At 51.2% G+C, this 20,509-nt stretch overlaps 1 pseudogene; it reads left to right on the top strand.

Moving 5' to 3' along the window:
* The first annotated feature begins 4,709 nt into the window (after nucleotides 1-4,709).
* On the top strand, nucleotides 4,710-19,975 carry LOC147120732 (uncharacterized; annotated as a pseudogene).
* The last annotated feature ends 534 nt before the right edge of the window (nucleotides 19,976-20,509 follow it).

Raw genomic sequence — 20,509 nt, 5'->3', positions numbered from 1 at the left:
AACACCTGTTGATTGTTAAGTTACAGCCTCCGTGTAGTTATTGTGAAAACATCATACTTTAAGAATCACGGATTCACATTGTCTCATCAAACACTCCCAGGGCAGGTACAGCACGGGTTAGATACAAAGTAAAGCTCCCTCTACACTGTCCCCATCAAACACTCCCAGGGCAGGTACAGCACGGGTTAGGTACAGAGTAACGCTCCCTCTACACTGTCCCATCAAACACTCCCAGGGCAGGTCCAGCACGGGTTAGATACAGAGTAAAGCTCCCTCTACACTGCCCCATCAAACACTCCCAGGGCAGGTACAGCATGGGTTAGATACAGAGTAAAGCTCCCTCTACACTATCCCATCAAACACTCCCAGGGCAGGTACAGCACGGGTTACATGCAGAGTAAAGGGGCTGAATTTTGCCATTGGGGTCGGGCTGGGGGCGTGTCAGGTGTTTTTCAAGTCCTGAACCCGACTCCGATGTGAAGTGGGAAAAAAGTGCGATTTTTCCCTAATTGGGCACTTGATTTCCAGCGTGTGGAAACCTTTGGCCCAATTAGTCTTTCCATCCTGAAAATCGCCTCCGATGATGCCATTAGCGCTGCTGGATTTAAGGTCTGCACGCAGCTTGCTTCTTCTGGAGACCGGAAACGCTTTGGACATTGTATGAAGGACTTCATTTACCGACCATGTCCACCAGCCAGCTAAAGTGTGCACCTCGCTTTGATGAGCCCTCCCTCCAAGCTCTGGTGCAGGGAGCAAGTTCTAATAAGGAGGTCCCAGGGAGAAAAAAGCCACCCCAGCAGACTAAAGCTGTTTGGCTGCAAGTGGCCCAGGAGGTCAACTCCATCTCTATGTGCCGTAGAACCTGGCTGCAGTGCAGGAAGAGGTTTCATGATCTTCTCCGCACAGGAAAAGTGAGTATAACTTTCTCATCACCCTCAATCTGATCCCCATCGCCTCTCCTCACCAGCACTCTGCTTTGGCAACCTCTTCCTCCACATCCCACTTGACACTTACATCCCTGCACCCTTACCCATTCCCTCTCTCTCTATGGTCACATTCACTTAACTATTCGACCATGCAGCCCTCACACTCCCTATCACTGTGATGCAATGACAACTTACACCACACAGGGAGGGCCCTTTGTCTCCTTCTGAGCATCTATGCTATGGAATCTCTACACTCACTCCTTCATTCTCACTCAAACTCCACTTGTGTCCCTCATTACAGGAAAAGAGAGCCCACAATAAGAGGGAAAGAGCGAGGACAGGAGGAGGGCCACCCTCAGTAGCCCAGCTCACCCCCTCGGAGGAGGCGGCCCTGGAAATTGCCGGGATCGAGGAGGATTCCCAAGTGAGGGACGGACAGACGGGCACATCACAGCAAGCTGGTGACAGAATAGTTTGGCATCTCTCTCATTCACATTGCATGAGTCACTGATAATGAATCTGATGCTCTAACAGATTGACTTATGATCATCTGCACTATTCAATGTGCATGTAAGCTTGACCTCACATCTCTAACTCTTTCCTTTACTCCCCCACAGGACCATCGACAGCCCCTGTCCCCACTGTCCAGGAGGAAGAGCCTGAGCTTCCAGACTCCTCAGAGGAAGCTGCAACTTCTGAGGGCGCAGCGTCAGCAGAATTCAGCGCACCCAGCACCAGCGCAGACACTCACACCTCGGTGGGACCTTCGGGACATAGAGTAGAGTTGTCACCTGGTGTATCACAGCTCACAAGAGAGCATCAGCAGATGGTGGAGACAGGGACAGCAGTGGAGAGTCCTAGTCAGAGGGCACAGGACGCTCCCAGCTCGGCTCTGCTGCATGTCGACCCTCTGCCTCCGGGTCTATCCAGAAGGAGAGCGGTGCTGGAACTCCAGGAACAGGTGCAGGAGTCTCTGGCAGGTTTTGTCTCCAGGGTCGCTGCGAGTGTGGAGTGAATGGAGGAGTCCATCGCTAACATGAGCAGAGCCTTTGTGGAGGCGTTGGTGCATGAATGCATCACCACGGAAAGAATGGCAACCTCCGTGGAAAGGATGGCTACCTCCATGGTAAGGCTGGCTACCGTAAAGGAGAGGATGGCTACGGTAGAGGAGAGGATGGCTACATCCATGGAGGAGCTTAGTCGCCAGGGTATGGAAAACATGGTAATTGTTCAGAATAGACTGACATCTCTTGAGGAGCGATGGTCAGCTATTGAGCAAACAAACCAGACTTTCATGTAAGTCCTCAGGAGTAGGACTTCCAGTGTAGGAACGGGTCCTCATAACCCCCCTGAAGTGCAGCAAGGTGCTGTCAAGCCACTTGCTAGCTCTGAAGTGGGGCTGACCCATGAGAGGGATGTTGGTGGCAGAAAGCATGGAAGTAGGGGCTCCTCTTCAAGCGCTCATATGACCATGCCACTGCAGAGCCCTCGGTCAGAGCCCCACCAGCGTCCCCACACAACTGAGATTGGTGTCTCAGCCCCTGCACAGCTGCAGGAGCGGCAGACTGTTGCCAAGCCCTCACAGGCTCGCCACCCCAGAGGACGCCCGCCAAAGGTGTTCAGACAGGAGCAGCAGGAAAGCCAGCAAGGGGCCTCCACATCTGCTGAAGCCACAAGGAAAGCACTACGTAGGAGCACATGTAAGAGGAAGAGAATGCACAAGTAGTCACAAGGGTAGTCACTTGGGTGTGTAGAAATTAATAGGGATGGGGTTATAACTGGGGTTATTGCCTCTGGCCAGTCAGAAGTATCTGAGCTGCTCCAGAGCCCCGTGCGGTTTCAAATCGCTCCCCTTTTCTGGTTCTGACTGCCGGACTTATTCAGAAGCGATGTACACAAAACGAGACTCGTGGTTGGGTGCAAAGAAGACCAGTATTTATTGAAATAAAAAGAAATAAATTGAAAATAATCAATACAGTACACCTTTGCTTACTACAGCACACCTTTTGCTTAGTACAGCAGACTTTTACTTAATGCAGCACACTTTAACTCAATACAGCACTCATTTGCTTAATACAACACTCTTTTGCTTACTACAGCACACCTTTGCTTAGTACAGCACTCTTTTACTTAATACTGCAGACTTTTACTTAATACTGCAGGCTTTTACTTAATACTGCAGGCTTTTACTTAATACTACAGACTTTTACTTAATACTGCAAACTTTTACTTAATACTGCAGACTTTTACTTAATACTGCAGACTTTTACTTAATACAACACACGGGGAAGAGAAACGGACACATCGAGGGAAAATTGACTAAAATTACAATATAACAAAAATTCCCCTTAATTCCCACCCCAATACCTATCTAGGTTGCCTTGTGATGGGCCAGAAAATCTATGCTCACCAGAGAACGCCTGCTCCGTGCCCTTGCGGTCTTAGATTCTTCACCGCCCCGAAGTAGAGATACCCCAGTATTTAAAAGTAACTGCTGGTATTCCACTTCTTTGGGCGGGCTGTCGAGTTGTTCTTCTTGCAGGCAGAGCATGGAGGTGAGGCGGCAGAGAGAGAGAGAGAGATGGCTTCCTGAGAGGCTATTTTATACCCATTGGGAGCCATAATCTTCGGGCCCAAATCCGGATGTATCTGGGCTATACAAAAGGGAATCAATCTGTCCCCATTGACTGTGATGGGTTAAATGTATTCCCCATTCATTTAAACTGGTATTCACTCAGTTTTAATGTCTTACTGATATCTCAAGTGCTGGACAAACGAATAGTCAATAGCACTAAGTGGTTTGTAAACAAACCCATTGTCCTGTGGTCAGTCCAACCGCAATTGATTGACAGCTTTAAGTACTTAAGCCTTTGTGTCAACATTGTAAACAAACAACCTCTTTGTCCTGTGGTTTGAAACGTCCTAAACTGCAGTTGATTGACAGTTCCAAGTACTTCATGCATTTCACACAGGCTGCTGCTTTTTTTCAAATCCTTTGCAGACACACAAGCAGGCTGTCCTTTTGTCTCCTGCCACGAGGTCTGACAGTCATTTTTTGATGCCCTGGATTTTTAAGATATTCCACCCAGGTTTTCTTTAATCAAAAAAACAATCTTCGGAGCTGTAGAAATTTTCGAAATTCTTGCGAAACCTTACAGGTGTAATATTGTGTTTATTTTTTAAATGCCATCAGTTGCTTATTGTCATAAAAAATTCTGATGGCAAACTGTTGCAGTTGTGCCGTGTGTCATTTCCCAAATGGGACTTTCACATTGAGGGCTTAGGGCGACTTGCGATTGTCAGTACTGTGGTCAGAGTGATAGGAATCCACAGATTCTTGGCTATTGTTGATGATCTGATAAGAAGGTGCGAGGCCAAAGTGTTTGATTGTGCAGGCTAAGCAAATCTGGCCAAGATGAGTGCATCCCTTGCATTCCGGGCAGCAATGTGATCGCGCACTGGCGCCTTCTGGCCTGTGCAGCTTCAGGTGGGTGAACAGCAGCTTGGCGCTCCTGTTGTTGCTGCTGCTGTTGGTGCTGCTGTTGCTGATGGTTCTGCTGCTGCCGCGGCTGGTCTTCATCCGAATTTGATGTCCAGGAGGAAAGGAAATAAATGGTTCCCATGCTTCTGGTATATGCCTCAGTTGAGGAAGTGCTCAGTCAAGGTGGCAAGAGGGGTTTCACAGGGGGTCTCCCTGGAGATGGGTGTCAGGCTCCAAACTTCCACAACAATGAATAGGCCTGCTAAAAGTTCCTCCAGACCTGAGACAACAAAGTTCCGCAAATGATGATTCCTGAAAACTCGTTTTTAATGGTGGCGCTGCAGCTGTAAGTAAGCAGTCCACTTGTGAGGCCGCCAAAATTCACTGGCGTGTTCCAGAGGAGGCGTGTAGGATGGGGGAAAAGTGGTAAAATCAGAAAGGCCTCTCAAAATGGGATTATAGAGGCAATTAAGTGGTTGACAAGGGCGTTAAGGGTCTCTCCCGCCTCTTGGAGGTGGGATGGAAATGGGGTCAGAAAACACGCATTTGGGAAAATTGCTCAGAGGCGGGTTGGGGCCTCCCGCCATTTCTTGCGATTTAATCACCTCACACGCCTCCAATCCCGCCTCCTCGGGCCTGGCAAAATCGAGCCCAATCTCTCTATACACTGTCCCATCAAACACTCGCAGGACAGTTACAGCACGGGTTAGATACAGAGTAAAGCTCCCTCTACACTGTCCCATCAAACACTCCCAGGGCAGGTACAGTACGGGTTAGATACAGAGTAAACCTCCCTCTACACTGTCCCATCAAACACTCCCAGGGCAGGTACAGCACGGGTTAGATACAGAGTAAAGCTCCCTCTACACTGTCCCATCAAAAACTCCCAGGGCAGGTAGAGCACGGGTTAGATACAGAGTAAAGAACCCTCTACAATTTCCCATCAAACACTCCCAGGGCAGGTACAGCACGGGTTAGATACAGAGTAAAGCTCCCTCTACACTGTCCCATCAAACACTCCCAGGGCAGGTACAGCACAGGTTAGATACAGAGTAAAGCTCCCTTTACACTGTCCCATCAAACACTCCCAGGGCAGGTACAGCTCTAGTTAAAACAGTGTAATGCTCCCTCAACACTGCCCCATCAAACATTTCCAGGGCAGGTACAGCACGGGTTAGATACAGAGTAAAGCTCCCTCTACGCTGTCCCATCAAACATTCCCAGGATAGGTACAGCACGGGTTAAATAACAGAGTAAATCTCCATCTACACTGTCCCATCAAACACTCCCAGGGCAGATACAGCATGGGTTAGATACCGAGTAAAGCTCCCTCTACACTGTCCCATCAAACACTCCCAGGGCAGATACAACATGGGTTAGATAAAGAGTAAATCTCCCTCTACACTGTCCCATCAAACACTCCCGGGGCAGGTACAGCACGGGTTAGATACAGAGTAAATCTCCCTCTACACTGTCTGTCAAACACTCCCTGGGCAGGTACAGCATGGGTTAGATAGAGAGCAAATCTCCCTCTACACTGTCCCATCAAACACTCCCAGGGCAGGTAAAGCGCGGGTAAGATACAGAGTGAAGCTCCCTCTACACTGTCCCGTCAAACACTCCCAAGGCAGGTACAGCATGTGTTAGATACAGAGTAAATCTCCCTCTACACTGTCCCGTCAAACACTCACTGGGCAGGTACAGCATGGGTTAGATACAGAGTGAATCTCCCTTTAAACTGTCCCATCAAACACTCCCAGGGCAGGTACAGCATGGGTTAGATACAGAGTAAAGCTCCCTCTACACTGTCCCATCAAACACTCACAGGGCAGGTACAGCACGGGTTAGATACAGAGTAAAGCTCCCTCTACACTGCACCATCAAACACTCCCAGGGCAGGTACAGCACGGGTTAGATACAGAGTAAAGCTCCGCCTACACTGTCCCATCAAACACTCCCAGGGCAGGTACAGCACGGGTTAGATACAGAGTAAAGCTCCATCTACACTATCCCATCAAACACTCCCAGGGCAGGTAAAGCACGGGTTAGATACAGAGTAACGCTCCGTCTACACTGTCCCAGCAAACATTCCCAGGGCAGGTACAGCACGGGTTAGATGCAGAGTAAAGCTCCCTCTACACTGTCCCATCAAACACTCCCAGGGCAGATACAGAGCGGGTTAGATACAGAGTAAAGCTCCCTCTACACTGTCCCATCAAACACTCCCAGGGCAGGTACAGCATGTGTTAGATACAGAGTAAAGCTCCCTCTACACTGTCCCATCAAACACTCCCAGGGTAGGTACAGCACGGGTTAGATACAGAGCAAAGCTCTCTCTACACTGTCCCATCAAACACTCCCAGGGCAGGTACAGCACGGGTTAGATACAGAGTAAAGCTCCCTCTACACTGTCCGATCAAACACTCCCAGGGCAGGTACAGCACGGGTTAGATACAGAGTAAAGCTCCGCCTACACTGTCCCATCAAACTCTCCCAGGGCAGGTACAGCACGGGTTAGATACAGAGTAAAGCTCCCTCTACACTGTCCCATCAAACACTCCCAGGGCAGATACAGCTTGGGGTAGATACAGAGTAAAGCTCCCTCTACACTGTCCCGATAAACACTCCCAGGGCAGGTACAGCACGGGTTAGATACAGAGTAAAGCTCCCTCTACACTGTCCCCATCAAACACTCCCAGGGCAGGTACAGCACGGGTTAGATACAGAGTAAAGCTCCCTCTACACTGTCCCGTCATAAACTCCCAGGGCAGGTACAGCACGGGATAGATACAGAGTAAAGCTCCCCCGACACTGTCCCATTCATCACTCCCAGGCCAGGTACATCACGGTGTAGATACAAAGTAAAGTTCCCTCTACACTGTCCCATCAAACACTCCCAGGGCAGGTACAGCACGGGTTAGATACAGAGCAAAGCTCTCTCTACGCTGTCCCATCAAACACTCCCAGGGCACGTACAGCACGGGTTAGATATAGAGTAAAGCTCCCTCTACACTGTCCCATCAAACACTCCCAGGGCAGGTACAGCACGGGTTAGATACAGGGTAAAGCTCCGCCTACACTGTCCCATCAAACTCTCCCAGGGCAGGTACCGCACGGGTTAGATACAGAGTAAAGCTCCCTCGACACACTCCCATCAAACACTCCCAGGGCAGGTACAGCACTGGTTAGATACAGAGTAAAGCTCCGCCGACACTGTCCCATCAAACACTCCCAGGGCAGGTACAGCACGGGTTAGATACAGAGTAAAGCTCCCTCTACACTATCCCAGCAAACACTCCCAGGGCAGGTACGGCTTGGGGTAGATACAGAGTAAAGCTCCCTCTACACTATCCCGTCATACACTCCCAGGGCAGGTATAGCACGGGATAGACACAGAGTAAAGCTCCCTCTACACTGTCCCATCAAACACTCCCAGGGCAGGTACAGCACGGGTTAGATACAGAGTAAAGCTCCCTCTACACTGTCCCATTCATCACTCCCAGGCCAGGTACAGCACGGGGTAGATACAAAGTAAAGCTCCCTCTACACTGTCCCATCAAACACTCCCAGGGCAGGTACAGCACGGGTTAGATACAGAGTAAAGCTCCCTCTACACTGTCCCGTCAAACACTCCCAGGGCAGGTACAGCCCGGGTTAGATACAGAGTAAATCTCACTCTACACTGTCCCGTCAAACACTCCCAGGGCAGGTACAGCATGGGTTAGATACAGAGTAAAGCTCCCTCTACACTGTCCCCATCAAACACTCCAAGGGCAGGTACAGCACGGGTTAGATATAGAGCAAAGCTCCCTCTACACTGTCCCGTCAAACACTCCCAGGGCAGGTAAAGCGCGGGTTAGATACAGAGTAAATCTCCCATTACACTCTCCCATCAAACACTCCCAGGGCAGGTACAGCCCGGGTTAGATACAGAGTAAAGCTCCCTCTACACTGTCCCGTCAAACACTCCCAGGGCAGGTACAGCATGGGTTAGATACAGAGTAAAGCTCCCTCTACACTGTCCCCATCAAACACTCCAAGGGCAGGTACAGCATGGGTTAGATGCAGAGTAATGCTCCCGCTACACTGTCCCATCAAACACTCCCAGGGCAGGGACAGCACGGGTTAGATACAGAGTAAAGCTCCCTCTGCACTGTCCGCATCAAACACTCCCAGGGCAGGAACAGCACGGGTTAGATACTGAGTAAAATTCCCTCTACACAGTCCCATCAAACACTCCCAGGGCAGGTACAGCACGGGTTAGATACAGAGTAAAGCTCCCTCTACACTGTCCCATCAAACACTCCCAGGGCAGGTACAGCACGGGTTAGATACAGAGTAAAGTTCCCTCGACACTGTCCCATCAAACACTCCCAGGGCAGGTACAGCACGGGTTACATACAGAGTAAAGCTCTCTCTACACTGTCCCCATCAAACACTCCCAGGGCAGGAACAGCACGGGGTAGATACAGAGTAAAGCTCCCTCTACACTGTCCCATCAAACACTCCCAGGGCAGGTGCAGCACGGGTTAGACACAGAGTAATGCTCCCTCTACACTGTCCCATCAAACACTCCCAGGGCAGGTACACCACGGGATAGATACAGAGTAAAGCTCCCTCTACACTGTCCCCATCAATCACTCCCAGGGCAGGTACAGCACGGGTTAGATACAGAGTAAAGCTCCCTCTACACTGTCCCCATCAAACACTCCCAGGGCAGGTACAGCATGGGTTAGATACCGAGTAAAGCTCCCTCTACACTGTCCCATCAAACACTCCCAGGGCAGATACAACATGGGTTAGATAAAGAGTAAATCTCCCTCTACACTGTCCCATCAAACACTCCCGGGGCAGGTACAGCACGGGTTAGATACAGAGTAAAGCTCCCTCTACACTGTCCCATCAAACACTCCCAGGGCAGGTACAGCACAGGTTAGATACAGAGTAAAGCTCCCTTTACACTGTCCCATCAAACACTCCCAGGGCAGGTACAGCTCTAGTTAAAACAGTGTAATGCTCCCTCAACACTGCCCCATCAAACATTTCCAGGGCAGGTACAGCACGGGTTAGATACAGAGTAAAGCTCCCTCTACGCTGTCCCATCAAACATTCCCAGGATAGGTACAGCACGGGTTAAATAACAGAGTAAATCTCCATCTACACTGTCCCATCAAACACTCCCAGGGCAGATACAGCATGGGTTAGAGACCGAGTAAAGCTCCCTCTACACTGTCCCATCAAACACTCCCAGGGCATATACAACATGGGTTAGATAAAGAGTAAATCTCCCTCTACACTGTCCCATCAAACACTCCCGGGGCAGGTACAGCACGGGTTAGATACAGAGTAAATCTCCCTCTACACTGTCTGTCAAACACTCCCTGGGCAGGTACAGCATGGGTTAGATAGAGAGCAAATCTCCCTCTACACTGTCCCATCAAACACTCCCAGGGCAGGTACAGCATGGGTTAGATACAGAGTAAAGCTCCCTCTACACTGTCCCATCAAACACTCACAGGGCAGGTACAGCACGGGTTAGATACAGAGTAAAGCTCCCTCTACACTGCACCATCAAACACTCCCAGGGCAGGTACAGCACGGGTTAGATACAGAGTAAAGCTCCGCCTACACTGTCCCATCAAACACTCCCAGGGCAGGTACAGCACGGGTTAGATACAGAGTAAAGCTCCATCTACACTATCCCATCAAACACTCCCAGGGCAGGTACAGCACGGGTTAGATACAGAGTAACGCTCCGTCTACACTGTCCCAGCAAACATTCCCAGGGCAGGTACAGCACGGGTTAGATGCAGAGTAAAGCTCCCTCTACACTGTCCCATCAAACACTCCCAGGGCAGATACAGAGCGGGTTAGATACAGAGTAAAGCTCCCTCTACACTGTCCCATCAAACACTCCCAGGGCAGGTACAGCATGTGTTAGATACAGAGTAAAGCTCCCTCTACACTGTCCCATCAAACACTCCCAGGGTAGGTACAGCACGGGTTAGATACAGAGCAAAGCTCTCTCTACACTGTCCCATCAAACACTCCCAGGGCAGGTACAGCACGGGTTAGATACAGAGTAAAGCTCCCTCTACACTGCCCGATCAAACACTCCCAGGGCAGGTACAGCACGGGTTAGATACAGAGTAAAGCTCCGCCTACACTGTCCCATCAAACTCTCCCAGGGCAGGTACAGCACGGGTTAGATACAGAGTAAAGCTCCCTCTACACTGTCCCATCAAACACTCCCAGGGCAGATACAGCTTGGGGTAGATACAGAGTAAAGCTCCCTCTACACTGTCCCGATAAACACTCCCAGGGCAGGTACAGCACGGGTTAGATACAGAGTAAAGCTCCCTCTACACTGTCCCCATCAAACACTCCCAGGGCAGGTACAGCACGGGTTAGATACAGAGTAAAGCTCCCTCTACACTGTCCCGTCATACACTCCCAGGGCAGGTACAGCACGGGATAGATACAGAGTAAAGCTCCCCCGACACTGTCCCATTCATCACTCCCAGGCCATGTACATCACGGTGTAGATACAAAGTAAAGTTCCCTCTACACTGTCCCATCAAACACTCCCAGGGCAGGTACAGCACGGGTTAGATACAGAGCAAAGCTCTCTCTACGCTGTCCCATCAAACACTCCCAGGGCACGTACAGCACGGGTTAGATATAGAGTAAAGCTCCCTCTACACTGTCCCATCAAACACTCCCAGGGCAGGTACAGCACGGGTTAGATACAGGGTAAAGCTCCGCCTACACTGTCCCATCAAACTCTCCCAGGGCAGGTACCGCACGGGTTAGATACAAAGTAAAGCTCCCTCGACACACTCCCATCAAACACTCCCAGGGCAGGTACAGCACTGGTTAGATACAGAGTAAAGCTCCGCCGACACTGTCCCATCAAACACTCCCAGGGCAGGTACAGCACGGGTTAGATACAGAGTAAAGCTCCCTCTACACTATCCCAGCAAACACTCCCAGGGCAGGTACAGCTTGGGGTAGATACAGAGTAAAGCTCCCTCTACACTATCCCGTCATACACTCCCAGGGCAGGTATAGCACGGGATAGACACAGAGTAAAGCTCCCTCTACACTGTCCCATCAAACACTCCCAGGGCAGGTACAGCACGGGTTAGATACAGAGTAAAGCTCCCTCTACACTGTCCCATTCATCACTCCCAGGCCAGGTACAGCACGGGGTAGATACAAAGTAAAGCTCCCTCTACACTGTCCCATCAAACACTCCCAGGGCAGGTACAGCACGGGTTAGATACAGAGTAAAGCTCCCTCTACACTGTCCCGTCAAACACTCCCAGGGCAGGTACAGCCCGGGTTAGATACAGAGTAAAGCTTACTCTACACTGTCCCGTCAAACACTCCCAGGGCAGGTACAGCATGGGTTAGATACAGAGTAAAGCTCCCTCTACACTGTCCCCATCAAACACTCCAAGGGCAGGTACAGCACGGGTTAGATATAGAGCAAAGCTCCCTCTACACTGTCCCGTCAAACACTCCCAGGGCAGGTAAAGCGCGGGTTAGATACAGAGTAAATCTCCCATTACACTCTCCCATCAAACACTCCCAGGGCAGGTACAGCCCGGGTTAGATACAGAGTAAAGTTCCCTCGACACTGTCCCATCAAACACTCCCAGGGCAGGTACAGCACGGGTTACATACAGAGTAAAGCTCTCTCTACACTGTCCCCATCAAACACTCCCAGGGCAGGAACAGCACGGGGTAGATACAGAGTAAAGCTCCCTCTACACTGTCCCCATCAAACACTCCCAGGGCAGGTACAGCACGGGTTAGATACAGAGTAAAGCTCCCTCGACACTGTCCCCATCAAACACTCCCAGGGCAGGTACAGCACGGGTTAGATACAGAGTAAAGCTCCCTCGACACTGTCCCCATCAAACACTCCCAGGGCAGGTACAGCACGGGTTAGATACAGAGTAAAGCTCCCTCTACACTGTCCCATCAAACACTCCCAGGGCAGGTACAGCACGGGTTAGATACAGAGTAAAGCTCTCTCTACACTGTTCCATCTAACACTCCCAGGGCAGGTACAGCACGGGTTAGATACAGAGTAAAGCTCCCTCTACACTGTCCCATCAAACACTCCCAGGGCAGGTACAGCACGGGTTAGATACAGAGTAAAGTTCCCTCGACACTGTCCCATCAAACACTCCCAGGGCAGGTACAGCACGGGTTACATACAGAGTAAAGCTCTCTCTACACTGTCCCCATCAAACACTCCCAGGGCAGGAACAGCACGGGGTAGATACAGAGTAAAGCTCCCTCTACACTGTCCCATCAAACACTCCCAGGGCAGGTGCAGCACGGGTTAGACACAGAGTAATGCTCCCTCTACACTGTCCCATCAAACACTCCCAGGGCAGGTACACCACGGGATAGATACAGAGTAAAGCTCCCTCTACACTGTCCCCATCAATCACTCCCAGGGCAGGTACAGCACGGGTTAGATACAGAGTAAAGCTCCCTCTACACTGTCCCCATCAAACACTCCCAGGGCAGGTACAGCACGGGTTAGATACAGAGTAAAGCTCCCTCGACACTGTCCCCATCAAACACTCCCAGGGCAGGTACAGCACGGGTTAGATACAGAGCAAAGCTCTCTCTACACTGTCCCATCAAACACTCCCAGGGCAGGTACAGCACGGGTTAGATACAGAGTAAAGCTCCCTCTACACTGTCCGATCAAACACTCCCAGGGCAGGTACAGCACGGGTTAGATACAGAGTAAAGCTCCGCCTACACTGTCCCATCAAACTCTCCCAGGGCAGGTACAGCACGGGTTAGATACAGAGTAAAGCTCCCTCTACACTGTCCCATCAAACACTCCCAGGGCAGATACAGCTTGGGGTAGATACAGAGTAAAGCTCCCTCTACACTGTCCCGATAAACACTCCCAGGGCAGGTACAGCACGGGTTAGATACAGAGTAAAGCTCCCTCTACACTGTCCCCATCAAACACTCCCAGGGCAGGTACAGCACGGGTTAGATACAGAGTAAAGCTCCCTCTACACTGTCCCGTCAAACACTCCCAGGGCAGGTAAAGCGCGGGTTAGATACAGAGTAAATCTCCCATTACACTCTCCCATCAAACACTCCCAGGGCAGGTACAGCCCGGGTTAGATACAGAGTAAAGCTCCCTCTACACTGTCCCGTCAAACACTCCCAGGGCAGGTACAGCATGGGTTAGATACAGAGTAAAGCTCCCTCTACACTGTCCCCATCAAACACTCCAAGGGCAGGTACAGCATGGGTTAGATACAGAGTAATGCTCCCGCTACACTGTCCCATCAAACACTCCCAGGGCAGGGACAGCACGGGTTAGATACAGAGTAAAGCTCCCTCTGCACTGTCCGCATCAAACACTCCCAGGGCAGGAACAGCACGGGTTAGATACTGAGTAAAGTTCCCTCTACACAGTCCCATCAAACACTCCCAGGGCAGGTACAGCACGGGTTAGATACAGAGTAAAGCTCCCTCTACACTGTCCCATCAAACACTCCCAGGGCAGGTACAGCACGGGTTAGATACAGAGTAAAGTTCCCTCGACACTGTCCCATCAAACACTCCCAGGGCAGGTACAGCACGGGTTACATACAGAGTAAAGCTCTCTCTACACTGTCCCCATCAAACACTCCCAGGGCAGGAACAGCACGGGGTAGATACAGAGTAAAGCTCCCTCTACACTGTCCCATCAAACACTCCCAGGGCAGGTGCAGCACGGGTTAGACACAGAGTAATGCTCCCTCTACACTGTCCCATCAAACACTCCCAGGGCAGGTACACCACGGGATAGATACAGAGTAAAGCTCCCTCTACACTGTCCCCATCAATCACTCCCAGGGCAGGTACAGCACGGGTTAGATACAGAGTAAAGCTCCCTCTACACTGTCCCCATCAAACACTCCCAGGGCAGGTACAGCACGGGTTAGATACAGAGTAAAGCTCCCTCGACACTGTCCCCATCAAACACTCCCAGGGCAGGTACAGCACGGGTTAGATACAGAGCAAAGCTCTCTCTACACTGTCCCATCAAACACTCCCAGGGCAGGTACAGCACGGGTTAGATACAGAGTAAAGCTCCCTCTACACTGTCCGATCAAACACTCCCAGGGCAGGTACAGCACGGGTTAGATACAGAGTAAAGCTCCGCCTACACTGTCCCATCAAACTCTCCCAGGGCAGGTACAGCACGGGTTAGATACAGAGTAAAGCTCCCTCTACACTGTCCCATCAAACACTCCCAGGGCAGATACAGCTTGGGGTAGATACAGAGTAAAGCTCCCTCTACACTGTCCCGATAAACACTCCCAGGGCAGGTACAGCACGGGTTAGATACAGAGTAAAGCTCCCTCTACACTGTCCCCATCAAACACTCCCAGGGCAGGTACAGCACGGGTTAGATACAGAGTAAAGCTCCCTCTACACTGTCCCGTCATACACTCCCAGGGCAGGTACAGCACGGGATAGATACAGAGTAAAGCTCCCTCGACACTGTCCCATTCATCACTCCCAGGCCAGGTACATCACGGTGTAGATACAAAGTAAAGTTCCCTCTACACTGTCCCATCAAACACTCCCAGGGCAGGTACAGCACGGGTTAGATACAGAGCAAAGCTCTCTCTACGCTGTCCCATCAAACACTCCCAGGGCACGTACAGCACGGGTTAGATATAGAGTAAAGCTCCCTCTACACTGTCCCATCAAACACTCCCAGGGCAGGTACAGCACGGGTTAGATACAGGGTAAAGCTCCGCCTACACTGTCCCATCAAACTCTCCCAGGGCAGGTACCGCACGGGTTAGATACAGAGTAAAGCTCCCTCGACACACTCCCATCAAACACTCCCAGGGCAGGTACAGCACTGGTTAGATACAGAGTAAAGCTCCGCCGACACTGTCCCATCAAACACTCCCAGGACAGGTACAGCACGGGTTAGATACAGAGTAAAGCTCCCTCTACACTATCCCAGCAAACACTCCCAGGGCAGGTACAGCTTGGGGTACATACAGAGTAAAGCTCCCTCTACACTGTCCCGTCATACACTCCCAGGGCAGGTATAGCACGGGATAGACACAGAGTAAAGCTCCCTCTACACTGTCCCATCAAACACTCCCAGGGCAGGTACAGCACGGGTTAGATACAGAGTAAAGCTCCCTCTACACTGTCCCATTCATCACTCCCAGGCCAGGTACAGCACGGGGTAGATACAAAGTAAAGCTCCCTCTACACTGTCCCATCAAACACTCCCAGGGCAGGTACAGCACGGGTTAGATACAGAGTAAAGCTCCCTCTACACTGTCCCGTCAAACACTCCCAGGGCAGGTACAGCCCGGGTTAGATACAGAGTAAAGCTCCCTCTACACTGTCCCGTCAAACACTCCCAGGGCAGGTACAGCATGGGTTAGATACAGAGTAAAGCTCCCTCTACACTGTCCCCATCAAACACTCCAAGGGCAGGTACAGCACGGGTTAGATATAGAGCAAAGCTCCCTCTACACTGTCCCGTCAAACACTCCCAGGGCAGGTAAAGCGTGGGTTAGATACAGAGTAAATCTCCCATTACACTCTCCCATCAAACACTCCCAGGGCAGGTACAGCCCGGGTTAGATACAGAGTAAAGCTCCCTCTACACTGTCCCGTCAAACACTTCCAGGGCAGGTACAGCATGGGTTAGATACAGAGTAAAGCTCCCTCTACACTGTCCCCATCAAACACTCCAAGGGCAGGTACAGCATGGGTTAGATACAGAGTAATGCTCCCGCTACACTGTCCCATCAAACACTCCCAGGGCAGGGACAGCACGGGTTAGATACAGAGTAAAGCTCCCTCTACACTGTCCGCATCAAACACTCCCAGGGCAGGAAAAGCACGGGTTAGATACTGAGTAAAGTTCCCTCTACACAGTCCCATCAAACACTCCCAGGGCAGGTACAGCACGGGTTAGATACAGAGTAAAGCTCCCTCTACACTGTCCCATCAAACACTCCCAGGGCAGGTACAGCACGGGTTAGATACAGAGTAAAGTTCCCTCGACACTGTCCCATCAAACACTCCCAGGGCAGGTACAGCACGGGTTACATACAGAGTAAAGCTCTCTCTACACTGTCCCCATCAAACACTCCCAGGGCAGGAACAGCACGGGGTAGATACAGAGTAAAGCTCCCTCTACACTGTCCCATCAAACACTCCCAGGGCAGGTGCAGCACGGGTTAGACACAGAGTAATGCTCCCTCCACACTGTCCCATCAAACACTCCCAGGGCAGGTACACCACGGGATAGATACAGAGTAAAGCTCCCTCTACACTGTCCCCATCAATCACTCCCAGGGCAGGTACAGCACGGGTTAGATACAGAGTAAAGCTCCCTCTACACTGTCCCCATCAAACACTCCCAGGGCAGGTACAGCACGGGTTAGATACAGAGTAAAGCTCCCTCGACACTGTCCCCATCAAACACTCCCAGGGCAGGTACAGCACGGGTTAGATACAGAGTAAAGCTCCCTCTACACTGTCCCATCAAACACTCCCAGGGCAGGTACAGCACGGGTTAGATACAGAGTAAAGCTCTCTCTACACTGTTCCATCTAACACTCCCGGGGCAGGTACAGCATGGGTTAGATACAGAGTAAAGCTCCCTCTACACTGTCCCATCAAACTCTCCCAGGACAGGTACAGCACAGGTTAGATACAGAGTAAAGCTCTCTCTACACTGTCCCATCAAACACTCCCAGGGCAGGTACAGCACGGGTTAGATACAGAGTAAAGCTCCCTCTACACTGTCCCATCAAACACTCCCAGGGCAGGTACAGCACTGGTTAGATACAGAGTAAAGCTCCGCCTACACTGTCCCATCAAACACTCCCAGGGCAGGTACTGCAGGGGTTAGATACAGAGTAACGCTCCCTCTACACTGTCCCAGCAAACACTCCCAGGGCAGGTACAGAACGGGTAAGATACAGAGTAAAGCTCACTCTACACTGTCCCATCAAACACTCCCAGGGCAGGTACAGCACGGGTTAGATACAGAGTAAAGCTCCCTCTACACTGTCCCATCAAACACTCGCAGGGCAGGTACAGCTTGGGGTAGATACAGATTAAAGCTCCCTCTACACTGTCCCATCAAACACTCCCAGGGCAGATATAGCACGGGTTAGATACAGAGTAAAGCTCCCTCTACACTGTCCCATTCATCACTCCCAGGGCAGGTACAGCACGGGTTAGATACAGAGGAAAGCTCCCTCTACACTGTCCCATCAAACACTCCCAGGGCAGGTACAGCACGGGTTAGATACAGAGTAAAGCTCCCTCTACACTGTCCCATTCATCACTCCCAGGCCAGGTACAGCACGGGGTAGATACAAAGTAAAGCTCCCTCTGCACTGTCCCATCAAACACTCCCAGGGCAGGTACAGCACGGGTTAGATACAGAGTAAAGCTCCCTCTACACTGTCCCGTCAAACACTCCCAGGGCAGGTACAGCCCGGGTTAGATACAGAGTAAAGCTCCCTCTACACTGTCCCGTCAAACACTCCCAGGGCAGGTACAGCATGGGTTAGATACAGAGTAAAGCTCCCTCTACACTGTCCCCATCAAACACTCCAAGGGCAGGTACAGCACGGGTTAGATACAGAGTAAAGCTCCCTCTACACTGTCCCGTCAAACACTCCCAGGGCAGGTACAGCACGGGATAGATACAGAGTAAAGCTCCCTCTACACTGTCCCATCAAACACTCCCAGGGCATGTAAAGCGCGGGTTAGATACAGAGTAAATCTCCCATTACACTGTCCCATCAAACACTCCCAGGGCAGGAACAGCATGGGTTAGATACAGAATAAAGCTCCCTCTACACTGTCCCCATCAAAAGCTCCCGGGGCAGGTTCAGCACGCGTTAGATACAGAGTAATGCTCCCGCTACACTGTCCCATCAAACACTCCCAGGGCAGGGACATCACGGGTTAGATACAGAGCAAAGCTCCCTCTACACTGTCCCATCAAACACTCCCAAGGCAGGTACAGCACGGGTTAGATACAGATTAAAGCTCCCTCTACACTGTCCGCATCAAACACTCCCAAGGCAGGAACAGCACGGGTTAGATACAGAGTAAAGTTCCCTCTACACAGTCCCATCAAACACTCCCAGGGCAGGTACAGCACGGGTTAGATACAGAGTAAAGCTCCCTCTACACTGTCCCATCAAACACTCGCAGTGCAGGTACAGCACGGGTTAGATACAGAGTAAAGTTCCCTCGACACTGTCCCATCAAACACTCCCAGGGCAGGTACAGCACGGGTTGCATACAGAGTAAAGCTCTCTCTACACTGTCCCCATCAAACAGTCCCAGGGCAGGAACAGCACGGGGTAGATACAGAGTAAAGCTCCCTCTACACTGTCCCATCAAACACTCCCAGGGCAGGTACAGCACGGGTTAGATACAGAGTAATGCTCCCTCTACACTGTCCCATCAAACACTCCCAGGGCAGGTACACCACGGGATAGATACAGAGTAAAGCTCCCTCAACACTGTCCCCATGAATCAATCCCAGGGCAGGTACAGCACGGGTTAGATGCAGAGTAAAGCTCCCTCTACACTGTACCCATCAAACACTCCCAGGGCAGGCACAGCACAGGTTAGATACAGAGTAAATCTCCCTCTACACTGTCCCCATCAAACACTCCCAGGGCAGGTGCAGCACGGGTTAGATACAGAGTAAAGCTCCCTCTACACTGTCCCATCAAACACTCCCAGGGCAGGTACAGCACGGGTTAGATACAGAGTAAAGCTCTCTCTACACTGTTCCATCTAACACTCCCGGGGCAGGTACAGCATGGGTTAGATACAGAGTAAAGCTCCCTCTACACTGTCCCATCAAACTCTCCCAGGACAGGTTCAGCACAGGTTAGATACAGAGTAAAGTTCCCTCTGCACTGTCCCATCAAACACTCCCAGGGCAGGTACAACACGGGTTAGATACAGAGTAAAGCTCCCTCTACACTGACCCATCAAACACTCCCAGGGCAGGTACAGCACGGGTTAGATACAGAGTAAAGCTCTCTCTACACTGTCCCATCAAACACTCCCAGGGCAGGTACAGCACGGGTTAGATACAGAGTAAAGCTCCCTCTACACTGTCCCATCCAACACTCCCAGGGCAGGTACAGCACGGGTTAGATACTGAGTAAAGCTCCGCCTACACTGTCCCATCAAACACTCCCAGGGCAGGTACAGCACGGGTTAGATACAGAGTAATGCTCCCTCTACACTGTCCCATCAAACACTCCCAGGGCAGGTGCACCACGGGATAGATACAGAGTAAAGCTCCCTCTGCACTGTCCCCATCAATCAATCCCAGGGCAGGTACAGCACGGGTTAGATACAGAGTAAAGCTCCCTCTACACTGTCCCCATCAATCACTCCCAGGGCAGGTACAGCACGGGTTAGATACAGAGTAAAGCTCCCTCTACACTGTCCCCATCAAACACTCCCAGGGCAGGTGCAGCACGGGTTAGATACAGAGTAAAGCTCCCTCTACACTGTCCCATCAAACACTCCCAGGGCAGGTACAGCACGGGTTAGATACAGAGTAAAGCTCTCTCTACACTATTCCATCTAACACTCCCGGGGCAGGTACAGCATGGGTTAGATACAGAGTGAAGCTCCCTCTACACTGTCCCATCAAACTCTCCCAGGACAGGTACAGCACAGGTTAGATACAGAGTAAAGCTCCCTCTGCACTGTCCCATCAAACACTCCCAGGGCAGGTACAACACGGGTTAGATATAGAGTAAAGCTCCCTCTACACTGACCCATCAAACACTCCCAGGGCAGGTACAGCACGGGTTAGATACAGAGTAAAGCTCTCTCTACACTGTCCCATCAAACACTCCCAGGGCAGGTACAGCACGGGTTAGATACAGAGTAAAGCTCCCTCTACACTGTCCCATCCAACACTCCCAGGGCAGGTACAGCATGGGTTAGATACTGAGTAAAGCTCCGCCTGCACTGTCCCATCAAACAGTCGCAGGGCAGGAACAGCACGGGTTAGATACAGAGT

The sequence above is a fragment of the Somniosus microcephalus genome, chromosome 4 (assembly GCF_052327205.1).
Source record: "Somniosus microcephalus isolate GS21.2 chromosome 4, FLI_Smic_1.0, whole genome shotgun sequence".
NCBI classification, from domain to species: Eukaryota; Metazoa; Chordata; class Chondrichthyes; order Squaliformes; family Somniosidae; genus Somniosus; species Somniosus microcephalus.
Note: the sequence above shows the minus strand (reverse complement) of the source record. Positions and strands in the feature narration are given on the sequence as shown.